General features: G+C 44.3%; 1 protein-coding gene across 1 annotated transcript in view; it reads right to left on the bottom strand.

Annotated features, from left to right (window-relative positions):
* rars1 (arginyl-tRNA synthetase 1) overlaps window positions 1-13632 on the bottom strand; it is a 200847-nt gene that overhangs the window by 45708 nt on the left and 141507 nt on the right. The window lies entirely within an intron of this gene.

Genomic DNA, 13632 nt, shown 5'->3' with positions numbered 1-13632 from the left:
GACGGACTTACGGAAGGACAACCCGAATCCATAATGCCTCTGGCCTGGCTATCACCGGCGACTTGTAATTACTGTAGGGCTGTAGTTACTGTCTGACCCAACAGTCCAAATGTGATTTCTTCAATAGCGGTTTCACAACAGCAGTTTTAAAGGCATCAGGAAAAACACCAGTCTCAAGTGATGTATTAATAATAAGCCGTGAAGCACATCTTCCCACACCTTGTCTTCATAACGACGACTGAAGAGGGGAGAGGAAAAAGGCCTTCAGACAAAGAGAGAAACTGCCTCATAAATAATACTTCTGTTGCAGGATGTTGTAGAGTCAACCTTCCATCAATAAATAACAAAGGTTAAAAAAATAGCAGCACATTTGATCCATCATACAGAGATGGAACTGAAGCTTATTCGACTGTTACGCTCATTGTAAGTCATGACACCATATAGGCTTGGGCGGTTCGACTGTTACGCTCATTGTAAGTCATGACACCATGTAGGCTTGGGCGGCATCTATTTTCTCATACCCTCATACCGACCGTCGTGACATTAGACTGGGGTATACGGTATGATGGCATTAGTTTGGGGGGGGGGGGGGTTCTGGGGTGCACGAGTAACCAGCCAATTGTGTTACTGTAAGTGCTTTTTTTCCTACCTTCAATTAATTCTTCTGTTTGCTAAGTTCCTGTTGTATAAATTCATGTCCATCAATAAAACAGAAAAATTGCGAGTTCTACGTTTACATGCACAATGTGTCCTCAATGCACACAGTTATGGGCAAGCCTGTAACTTGTTCAGTTTAAAATCTAATCAGATCATCCTTGAGGCCAAGTCGATGTTTGAGGCAAATTTTATGAAATTCCGCCAAGGCGTTCCTCAGATATCGCGTTAACGAACATCGGACGGACGGACGGACGGACATCCTGGATCCATAATGCCTCCGGCCTGGCTATCGCCGGCGCAGGCATTGGGGGGGGGGGGGGATTAAGTGATTTTGAGGAGGAACAAGGCCTCTGTGATAAGAGGTGGTCAGGTCGGAAAGGATTAGCACTAAGTATCCCAAAAGCAAAAGGTTTCAGCAGGCAGCAGAGGTCCTGTCTAGAATATTTATGATGATGCCAAACTATTAGATAGATTCTGGGTGCCGGGACCTCAGGGCGCTGCGTTCTGCACAGTCCAACAAATTAGACCAGCATTATAAGAGGCTCCGACCCCACGCTTTAATAACCCGCTTTATCCGTGTTCACTCCCAGACACAACAGCCACCCCATGGCTGTGTAAGCTCTTATTGTCTGGATGAGCGATTACCAAAACAGCCTTTCTAATGGAGTTTGGAGTAGCGAAGCCATAGTGGGGCCAATTTATGCCCTCTTAGGTTATTTTAGGGGCATTTAACACCACTTAGTTATGGTCTCTCCAAACCAGAACATCTACCCCCCACGCGCCAGAGCGATTATGGAAAAACACAGCAACATGACAGATAGGTGTTCCAGATGTCATCTGCAATGCCATCAGCCACAGCCACACAATAATCAGTGCTTACAATGAGCGGGGATAATTAATAAACAGTGAATGATAAATGTGTTGCATTACCCACTGTTAGACCAGATGTATTGGGTGGCGCTGGGATTACAAGTGGAAAAAGTAACAGTTTGAATGCAAAAACGATGCAGTTCAGAAAAGCCTTTATACTTTGGGATCTACACCCAGGGTCTGTCTGCAGTACAGCACGGGGAGACTACAGCAGAGTGCAGCACCAGTTACGCTGCATAATTAACCACTATAGTGACTATACAGTCTGGTGTCGGCCGGGGTGAGTTGGAGGCTAGCGTCAAATAACAGAAAAGAGAACATTAAATATGACACAAAATGACAGAACAGATAACATTAAATATGACACAAAATGACAGAACAGATAACATTAAATATGACACAAAATTACGGAACAGAAAACATTAAATATGACACAAAATGACCGAACAGATATCATTAAATATGACACAAAATGACAGAACAGATAACATTAAATATGACACAAAATTACGGAACAGAAAACATTAAATATGACACAAAATGACCGAACAGATATCATTAAATATGACACAAAATGACAGAACAGATAACATTAAATATGACACAAAATTACAGAACAGATAAGATTAACTCATTGAGTGCCAGCCACTTTTGGAGAACGGACGCTCCCAGTGCCAGAGTTTCAGAGCGTTTTCAGTGATTTCTCGAGGCCCACAGAATATTGTGTGATATTACTATGTAAACACCGAACATGCAAAAAGGACAAGGAGACTCTATTGTATCATCAGCAAAAAAAAGTTTATTGATACCATTTTCCGTTCTTTAGTTATCAGCCGGAGAAGATAGGTCAAAAACAGCAAATACAGGCATTTCTATCTAGAAGCTGAGATATTCAGCCTTTTGTGAAATGCAGCATTTCAAGCACATTCACTGACTCTAGCTAATATTTTCTGATGTAGTGACGTGGTGTAGTTGTGTGCTGCCCTGGGTGCCCCACCCCCCTCTCCCCCCCTCAGCTAGAAACTCCTCCCCACACTAGTAACACACAGCCTCACGCACCCAGCGTCTATTTTCGGAGTGCTTTTTGTGCGCCGCCTCCCAGGCAGCGCGACAACGACAAGGAAATGCCAAGCCGGACTGCAGGGATAAGGGTTGGCACTTCGGCGTCGGGTGCTGCCTTTCTGGCGGCTAATCGTGTGAAGAAACTATGCAGACAGACAGAGGCAGAGGAGCTCAGTTGTGTGCGCGGATTGACTGCTGTTGCCAGGCACCGTCAGTTGCAGCCAGAGCAATCTACATGGCTCTGGGCTGCAGCATGAGCGCTTTCTCTTTGATCAGGGGGCTTTTTCAGGCTATATTTCGGACATTTCTCTAATCTGGAGAGCACTGTCGCCACCTAAGGGTTCTGTAAAATAGGTTAGACACATTCAATAGCTCCCATATTGTAAGAGGCGATGTAAGAGGCTTAGATCGACATCCCCCCGTCAAAAAACGCAATTGACGACTTTAGTCGTCAATGGCACTCTACGTCACTAAATGAATTGACGACTAAAGTCGTCATTGGCACTCAATGAGTTAAAATGACACAAATAATATGAATTAAATTAAATAATTAAATATGACACAAAATGACAGAACAGATAACATTAAATATGACACAAAATGACAGAACAGATAACATTAAATAGGACACAAAATGACAGAACAGATAACATTAAATATGACACAAAATGACAGAACAGATAACATTAAAATATGACACAAAATGACAGAACAGTACATTAAATATGACACAAAATGACAGAACAGTTAACATTAAATATGACACAAAATGCATTTATAGATTTTGAAAGCAGGTGCCGGATCCAATCAAATAGGTGCCAGTCAAAATTTGGGAGGTCCCGGATCTTGATCAGAGGATCAGGCACAAATAAAGCCCTGTGCCTGTGGTAAATAAAATTTTATAAAATTCCGGTCCTTGATTGTGATTAGCTCAGCCACATTCAAAGCCGTTGTAAAATACAAACACGCAATTGTAAAAAACAAACACCTGTGACCGCATCACAGTATTACTGCACCATGTTAGCTAATGTTAGCTAAGCCCGCTGCCTCTAACAACGTTCGTCAGCCTCAAAATGCCACTGAGTGACCAAAACATTAGCTTGTTAACCATTTCATGCAGCTAAGCTAGTACAGATGGAATACTGTTTCCGGCGTAACTTTTCAACAGTTCAACGTTTTGAAAGTTCAACGTTTTGAACGTTTAACTGACTGGAGGGGGGCATGAAGGACTACATTGCTTGGCAGAAGAATGATTATCAGAATCAAAAACAGAATAAGAATCACTTTTATTGCCACAGTAAGTTACATACAAGGAATTGGGCTTAGTGTCTGTTTTCAGCGTAGCGGTCAGGTCAATATACAGAGATAAAGAAGTAGGAAAGATAACAAAGACAATCACAACGTTGCAAGTGCAACCAAATCAAATATACAATATGTACATGGGTGGAGGAGTGTTCCGTGGATATTAAATATGAATTTACATGAAATTTACGGTCTGAGTTAAGTAGGTGTTAAATAGGCAGTGAATTTACATGAATTTACAGTCCTGAGTTAAATGAGTTTACATTGAATTTACATTAAATATACAGTCTGAGTTAAATAGGCTGTGAATTTACAGTCCAAGTTAAACAGACATTAAATTAGATATGAGTTAGTAAAGTGAAGTCCAGCTGCTGTGGCTGCAGGGTCACGTTTGATGCGGGGGGGGTTTGGTTCAGCTGAGTTCAGGAGGAGGTAGTGGGGTTTGTGGGGGGTGTTGGTGAGGGGGCCTGCTCGCTATGCCGACCACCCGCAGTGCCGACAGCCCGGTAGGGTTAGGAGCTATGGTTAGGGCAGTAGCCCACCGCGCTGGAGCCAGGCAGGAGCTCCAGCCGGTCCACTGGCACGCTGTACGCCGCCTCACTCAGCTGGTTCTGCATGTGGGCAATCGGCACTGCGGGCTGTCGGCACATAGACACTGCACTGTTGGTGAGGTCCTTGGTGGAAGGGGTTTTCGGGCCTTGTTGGTGAGGCTGATGGAGGTTGGGAAGAAGCTGTTCTTGTGGCGAGTGGTTCTGGTCTTGGCAGACCTCGGTCTCTTGCCGAGGGGGAGTGTTTTGAAGAGTTTGTGGAAGAGCAGTCTGCTCGAAACGTTACCAACGGTGCAATAAATCTTTTCACTGGAGCCCGAGCTGTTTTATTTATTCACTGTTGAAGAGTTTGTGGCCAGGGTGGGACGGGTCGGCCATGATCTTGCGAGACTGTTTCAGTGTCCTGGCTGCATGCAGGTCCTGGAGGGATGGCAGGTTGCATCCAATTACCTTCTCAGCACAGCGGATAATGCGCTGCAGTCTGTTAATGTCCTTGAGAGTGTCAGCAGCATACCAGACGGTGATGGAGGAGGTGAGGATGGACTCAATGATGGAGGTGTTATTTCTTATCAATATTGAATTTTTTGTGGCTCAAACCTTACCAGGTAGGCTATTATGTAGTAACCAGTTTATAAAAGCAGTAAGCCACTTGAGGCTGTGATTTACAGTGATTTTACAAGAGCTAAGAGGTGTTTAAGGCATGCTGCTTAGAACACCCCTTAGCTGTTCTCAAATCATTGTAAGCCACGGCCTCTCTGGGCTGATTGCTTAAACAGATGGCCTTGGCAAAATAAAAGCTCTTAATCAGACGGTGCTAGTCAAATTAGTCTATTTCAGTAAACAGTTGATGGAGAATGAATGCAGATGGAGATAGAGAGTTTAGTTTGGCATCTACGCTAGCCAAAAGACAGCAGGGAGTTTATATTCATGTATTATGTTCAGATGTTTCTAAACTTTCTATTATTTCTGTTATCGATTGTCCTTGATTGAACGGTGAACTCTGGGGAGTGCACTGCAGAAACTCCACAGTTGAGCAACAAAGATCTCACCAAAATACAAACCAGAAATGAAATTCAGAAGGCATTTCTCATATGAAAATGGGAATAAAATGAAATGGACTTTGGGGAAAATGCTAACAGATTTCATGGGGCTTGACTGTAACTAAACCCCAGCATCCATTCATCCTTTCAGTGAAGCTCACTCCACTCTCCAAACATAAAACAGCTCTGCCCTTCTTCCCTTGACACTCGTTTATGGGAACAACATTACAGAGAGAAAAGTTTCAACCCCCTTTCTAATTCTGGAGGCCTGCACTGAGTCGCGCCACTCAGCTTCTACTCAGAAGTCTAACGATGCAAACAAGCCATTTCAGCCAACTACATTTGAAAGGTGTGAAATTTTTTCTTCACTTGACGATTCCATCGCCCCTCTACCCATCCCTGAACATTAGTGGCCCCCTCCCCACCCTGCCTGCGTGCTCTCCGCTCCAACTCCCTGGATGTGTGATTACAGAGAGGATATGACAGAGCTCTAATGGCGTTCCAGGTAGTTCTTTAATCCTCCGCCAAGCGCTCAACACCATTTTCATCCGCTGCCTTTCCCCTGTCTCTGCAGCAGCATGAACCCAGCTCACCCCCTCTTGTCAGGCGGCTGAGTGATTATGAAAAGAACAACACAGTAGATTATAATAAACCATTTAATCAATCCCTGCCTGTTCCCTGGAAACGTTAACAGCCCCCCCGCCCCCGCCGGGGTCCACTTTGTTAACGCTGCCGGATGATATTACGCTCTGCAACAAAGACACTGGCAGAGGCGTATGACAACACAATGATGATGATGATGAGGGCCAAACAGAGGCCAAGCAAGAGTCAATAAGTTGACAAATAAAATCTAACAGTGTTTCGAGTGTGCTAATTCAAACAGGCAGAGATAAGGATGAGGGAGTGATGGAGGGAGGCTTCTTGGACGGTAACACTGCCGGAGAAAAGTCAAAACCACATTTTCTTTCTTTCTTTTTTTTATATTTTCCCCCCAATTTTTTTATCCCATTTTTCATCCCCCGTTAGTGCTAATTTCAATGTATTTATCCTGGTTGCTGCTGCCCCCTCTGCCAATCTGGGGAGAGACGAAACTGGCTCCATGCTTCCTCCGAGACATGGGCAGTAGCCAGCCGCTTCTTTTCACCTGACAGGGGAAGCTTCACCGATAGCACGTAGGACATAGCACGTGGGAGGATCACGCTATTCCAATGAGTTCCCCGCCCTCCGAACAGGCGCCCCTAATGACCAGCAGAGGAGGCACCACATCAGCGACCAGGATATTGCATGTTTTGGTGAAGGGGTTCCTATATGAAGGAAACCCCCAGGGGGCATGGGGAGAACATGCAAACTCCACACAGAAAGGCCCTTTTGACGACCCCACCCGGGCGGCGGGCACTCGAGGACGGGCACGCATTCCTTCAGCTCTCCCAGCGTCCCAGGTGGGAATCGAACCCAGGACTTTCTACATGTATATGTGAGGCGACCGTGCTTGCCACTGCCCCAGCCCCCATTTTTTTTCTAAGACCTGTTTGTTGACTGATCACAGAGGCTAGCTGTATACTCGGGCCTTAAAGCCCTCGCCATGCTCGCCATATGGCTATGCAGCGGCCGGTGAGTCTGCGGCATTGCCGGCGTGCAGCTCCCCAAATATGTGAAGCACTGTCGGGTCAACACAGCTGATCTGAACGGCGCAAGTACAGTGTACTATAATGTAGATGGGGAGATAACAGGAGAGAGTAAAAGCTGTGACCAACTGTATGCACTACATTCTCTCCTTGGGCTAATGTCTAGTCATTGAAATCATAGTGAAATCACACAATTATTGATTTTGCTGCGGACTCGCCTCGTCAAACTGACGTTCGAGTAGGTCTAGCTGCCGCTGACAACAACCCAAGTAGATGTTTCTCACTTTACACACTTAAGTAGGGTGGGAATCACCAGAGGCCCCACGATACAATGTTATCACGATACTTATGTCACAATATATTATTTCGATTTTAAAGTAACATTTTGCGATATGCTGAGTACTGCGATAGCATATTGCGATGTATTACCTTTTTTTCAACTGCAAATTATGTCCCCAAAGTAAAAGTCATAGGTAGGGCGTAGGGGTGGAAATCACCAGAGGCCCCACAATACGATATTATCACGATACTTAAGTCAAGATATGATATTACTGCGATTTTAAAAGATCGATACTTGCCGTCCGTGTATCGATACAATATTGCCACGGAAAATAGCACAATACTGTACTATTTGAGACACGAGTAGTTTTACATTTTAATTTGTATAGCTGTATGTAGTTATATTGCCTTGTATCTTTCCTGTAGTATTTTTATTACGTTTCCTTGACATTGTTCTGCCAATTCTTGTAATAACATTCTAATTTCCCCTAGGGCATCAATAAAAGTGAAATCCCATCTGTTATTATAATTCTAAAGTGATGAATAATAACAGTCCTGCATACCAGTGAAATAACTTATTTTTTCTGATTTCCCCCCATTTTCTCCCCAATTGTACATGGCCAATTTCCCCCTGCTGCCCTGGTCGCTGCTCGACCCCCCCAGCCGATCTGGGGAGAGCCGTAGAGTAGCACCATGCTTCCTCCAGCACATGCGCAGTTGCCAGCCGCTTCTTTTCAGCTGACAGCGGGGAGCTTCACTGGCAGGACGTAGTATGTGGGAGGATCACGCTATTCCCACCAGTTACCTTCAGGCGCCCCGACCGACCAGAGGAGGCGCTAGTGCAGCGAACAGGACACACCCTTAATCCGGCTTCCCACCTGCAGACACAGCCAATCGTTCCTGTATGGACGCCCGACCATGCCGGAGGTAACACGGGGGCACGAACCTGCGACCCTCGTGTTGGTAGGCAGGGAATCTACTGCTACACTACCCGGACACCCCTGAAATAATGAACATTGCCTTGCTGGTGAACTGGTTGTTTGTGTGGGTGTCTTAATGATGGTGATTTGGGAGTTCAGTGATGGGGTTTTCCTTTCAGTTTTATTACTCTGCAGGCAGCTGCAGCACTTTGTTATGGCTTTCTATGACACTGGGGGCCCCACAGTAAAAAAAAGAAAAAGAAAATGCACTTGAGTTTTATTCATATTTGTATTATTTTATTGAACCTTTATTTACCCATGGTAGGTTGGCTGGGCACGGATGCTGTTTCCCAGCCAACAGTCTGCTCCACGTCACTGTGAGGCGGTGTAGATAAAAACTCCTTGTTCACCAGATGTTCGAAAAGCATGAATCTGCAGTGACTTTTCTCTTCAAAGGTTTTAAAGTACAAACTATATTTGCTTTGGATTTCATGTCACACACGTTTTTTTCATAGTTTTAAAGGGCCCATATTTTGCTAATATAATGTATTATTATTTTATTGTTGGCCTCCAGTAGAGTAACTTATTGCATCAGTCATAGTTTAAAAAACTCATTGTTTATCTTGTACTGGCTCTCACTGCCCCCTTCAGTTCACCCTCTGTCTGAAACGCTCTGTTTTTAGGTCCTGTCCCTGAACCCCCACCCTCCGGAAAATACTCCAGGTGGGCAGCGCGAGGAGTTTTTGCGTTTGCAAACTTCTGCCCAGAGAGCTATCGCTGTAGAAGCGAGACTGTCTGTCTGTCTGTCTGTCTGACTATCTATCTATCTATCTATCTATCTATCTATCTAGATAAGATAGATAAGATAGATAGATAGATAGATAGATAGTCATGCATAACAGAAACAGACAGGCGATCTCTGCTATGGCTACTAAATTTGGTAGTTGTAAAACAATTATATCAACGAGCAACTGATTGTCAAAACGAATTTGACCATCGATGAAAAACGTGACTTGGACATAAAGCAAGCTATCAATTGATTTATCAACATCCCCCTAGCTATCTACAGCTCCGCTAGGCCGGGCTGCACCCGGACATTTCCTTCGGTGATGGCCAAGCAGGGATTCTATTACCACGGCCTGCCATAACGTTACATCGGGAGCTTCACACTAGCTAATGTAGCTAGTTAGCTAACTTCCCAAATGCTTGTGACTATAGTGTGCCTCTCCTAGCAAAGGCTACACGGACCAAACCAAAATGAGGACTTGGAGAAGTCAGCAAGTTGGACTAACGTTACAAGTTCTGAAAATATGTGCCTTTCGTCATTCATCGGTTGTTCATGTCTATAAGGCAGCTGTGCTGCTAGGCTAAATAGCAAGTGCTAACGTTACCCAGCCGGTAAGTAACGTTAGCGCTTCCTAGCAGCACATTGGACCGATGCTGGAATGAGACACATATTTTCAGAACTTACCACTTCAGTCCTACATCCTGGCTCACTTCCATGTCATCTCCTTGTTTTTGCGGTCTGGAATCCGTTATTCCATGAGACTACTACTGTTGTGTTAGTCCCAGACAGCCAGGCTAGAGAGAGCCTGGTGAGTGGTGACGCCGCCGCGGGTTACTGAAACACAGAACAGGGAAGAGAGGGGAAGGGTGGGAGCTAGCGTGCGCGCGCTGCGCGCCGGCCGGCGGCAACTCTTTGTTGCCAGGGTAACAAGTCCTTACTGACGTCACAAAAATTATGGTTCTCGCACAAAATCGCCATAAATCCATGTCATCTCGTCTACGAGAGTTCATAGGCGCGAGGGGTGGTTCATGGGGGTAACATTAAAACACTTTCACATATTTATTTGAAGCTTAGCCCATGTTTAATATGACCATCCAAGATTGTAACAACATATATATGATACAAAATTAAGAAATGCATAATATGGCCCCTTTAAGCATAAATATTGATTTAGGGGCATGAGCTACATGTTTGATTTAGGGGCATGAGCTACAGGTTTGATTTAGGGGCATGAGCTACAGGTTTGATTTAGGGGCATGAGCTACAGGTTTGGGGAATACAAGGCCGATATAATCCAAGCCTGTTTAAGTAGGATGAATCTTACAGTTTTGTTTGAAAGAAAATGTTACATAAATACAGTGGAATACACCTAAAGTGTAACTAACCCCCAAATAGGGCATTCAACAACTAGTCGACACCAGTGTTGGGCAAGTTACTTTCCAAATGTAATATACTACATATTACTAGTTACTTTCATTTGAAAGTAATAAGTTACTTTACAATATTAGTCTGTGTAGAGTAACTTGTTACTTATTACACTACTTTTGCATTACTTTCACTGTAATAACAGCAGTAGCTGAATGACATCGCCGCCCCGGAACATTCCCGAACTAGAACGACCGCAACGCAGACTTATGCCTCCGCCATTAGTTCATTCTTGAGTCCAAATCGCCATTTGAGGCAAATTGGAAGAAATTCCGTCAAGGCGCTCCTGAGATGTTGCATTACAGAGCTTGGAAATTGGGTGTGTGAGGTCACAGTGACCTTGAACTTTGACCACCAAAATGTAATCAGTTCATCCTTGAGTCCAAGTGGACGTTTGAGGCAAATTGTGAAGAAATTCCATCAAGACATTCCTGAGATATCGTGTTAACACATTCACTGCCAGCCGTTTTTTCAATACTGTAGGTAGCTTCTGCCAAGTTTTTTTTTTGAGGATTCTGGCTCATCTTTCAAGAGCCGAGGATTATTTTCTGTTAGGATTTTGTGAACACAAAATATCTCAAAAGAACTAATAGAATGTGTGCTTTCTCTGTCTAAAAGAGTTAGTTTGTAGAGTTAGTAGTTATGTATGCATTAGCAGTTGAATACAGCATGGTTTCAGATGATACAGCATGATGTCATTCAGATTATCTAAACAATAGTTTTGAACAGTAATTTCCTCCATAACAGCAGGAAACCCCCCTCTCCTTCAAACTCCTCCCTCCGTGTGTGTTCTCCTCCTTCCTCCGTGGCTGCAGCGGGTGTGTGACAAGCGAGTTGCTGTCTGTGCTGCCTGGCTGCCCCTCGTCGGGCGAGTCTGGATGGGCTCGCTCGTTTCTTGGGGTTTCGGTTGAGAGCTTTGATGAAGCTTTTGCGATTCTGGGCTTTATGCTGCGTGTTTCAAAGTGTGTTCCACCCAGTCTATTTTTGGAACCCCCCACCGTTGTGCGCCACTGTTGTGCTCCAGCGCGAAAGCGTTTTCGCCTACAGTATGAGAATGGCTTCCTCACGCTTTTCCCTGCAGTTTTGGCTCGGATTTCAATAGTCTGGAGAGCACTGTCGCCACTTAGTGGGTCGGTGGAATGGGGTTGTACACGTTCGGTGGCTCCCATATTTATATAGGAGATGTAAAAGGGTTAGATCAACGTCCCACCGTCAATTTTTTTTTTTTTTTTTTTTTTGACGAATTGACTCGCCATTGGCAGTCAACCGTTGGTTTCTGCTTGACGAGTTGTCTCGCCAATGGCAGTGAACGTGTTAATAAGCTTGAAAATGGCAATCGAGAGGTCACAGTGACCTTGACCTTTGACCACCAAAATGGAATCAGTTCTTGATATATTGCATTAACGAACTTGGGAATGGCGTTCGTGAGGTCACAGTGACCTTGAAGTTTGACCACCAAAATGTAATCAGTTCATCCATCGAGTCCAAGCCGATGTTTGAGGCAAATTTGTGACACCAGCTGGCGAGAGGGACCGTAATTCGGCCGTGGCCGTTCTTCACAGCAGAGCGTCAAAAGTATTTTCTTGAAAAAATGTTTTTTTTTCTTTTTCCCAATAGTACAAAATATATTATTTGAACTATCCATTCCATATAAAATGAAGACGTTTTGGGGTCATTAAATGCGTTAATTTTGTAAAATAAAAGTCCCTGTTTTGTCAAGGAGACGGGAGTGAGCCAGGCTGTGTCTTGGATTTGCATAAGTAGTATCGATTGGGTGTCGGCCGGCCTTTGTTTCTATCCGCCAATCACGGCGCGCGATAGGACGCGCACCAGCATAAATATTCAGTAGCCACCTGAGCTGTACACAACATCAACATTCAACAGCTGACTGAGACTGAGACAAGATGGACAAGCACCAGGCGAAAATGAAGAAAAATGATTCTGCCGTTGCTGCTCTCCTCAACAAATTCACCATTCCAGGTGGAATGGACAGTGAAGAATTGATGAATTCGTATGTCCTGGATTACATGACCGGCGGCACACAGGGCGCTGATGAAAGCGACGATGAGGACGATGAAGAATATTTTCCTGAAGACGTGGTGGCAGATCCAGACCCAGACGAGGCGGAGATCATGCCCGACAGCGCAGTCATTGAAAGCGTGCAAGCGATTTTAACATCAGTGGATCCCATAACCGTGGACACAGATTATGATCAGGAAATCGAGAAAATACGGAACTTTGACTGCAAATGCCAGGCCAGGCGTAAAGAGAACTCTATTCACCAGCCAATCTCCTGCAGTAAGAAACTTTGTGACAACGTCATTTACAACACGAGGCTGGATTACTCTGCTATGTCGCCAGAATGTAGAGATATCGCTATTATGGCTGTGTATCACGCTTTGACGAATGATTCTGACATGACTCAAGCCACAAAGCAAGTGAATAAAAAGCGACAAAAGAACCGAACGCAATACATGGTTAAGGCGACTGTTGTTTGCCGTGAGACCTTCTGCTTTGCGTTTGGGTGAGTTTCATATCTATCTTAACTCGTGTGTGTGTGTGTGTGTGTCTGTCTGTCTGTGTGAGATAGTGTGAGAGCGTGCCCATGTTTACAGTACAAAGATAGTATGTTGCAAGAGAAGCGTGTAGAGCTGCCATCTTCATGGCATTGTTGGTCATTGTCAAAATGGCGGCAACCTATGTGTGCAAACGTGCAGACCCGCCATGTTGGGTCGTCTTTGTTTGTTGCGCGCCAAAATGGCGTTCGCGCTATTGTTTTTCAGGACTGAAATTCCGACTCTTGCATTAAATACTCTTTGTAAGCTGATAGTCGCTAGTGTTATTCTAACCTTGCAAACAAACAAGATTTAGTTTATTGAAAGAGTTTATTGAAACAGATTGAAAGTTTTGAAACAGTCTTTGTTATATATCGTGACATTTATAGCCTAAGCAAGGGACAAACATTGCAAACTAGCTTAGGCTATAATGTCAGGATAAAGACTGTTTCAAAAAATATAAATCTGATTATTAATGTTTTATTTTGTTTATTCCAGCATCAGCACAAAGCTTCTGAAAGCCCTTATCAAATCCTACAAAGAGAATGGATTGGTCCCACGG

Source organism: Poromitra crassiceps (assembly GCF_964638095.1).
Source record: "Poromitra crassiceps genome assembly, chromosome: 1".
Classification (NCBI taxonomy): Eukaryota; Metazoa; Chordata; class Actinopteri; order Beryciformes; family Melamphaidae; genus Poromitra; species Poromitra crassiceps.
Note: the sequence above shows the minus strand (reverse complement) of the source record. Positions and strands in the feature narration are given on the sequence as shown.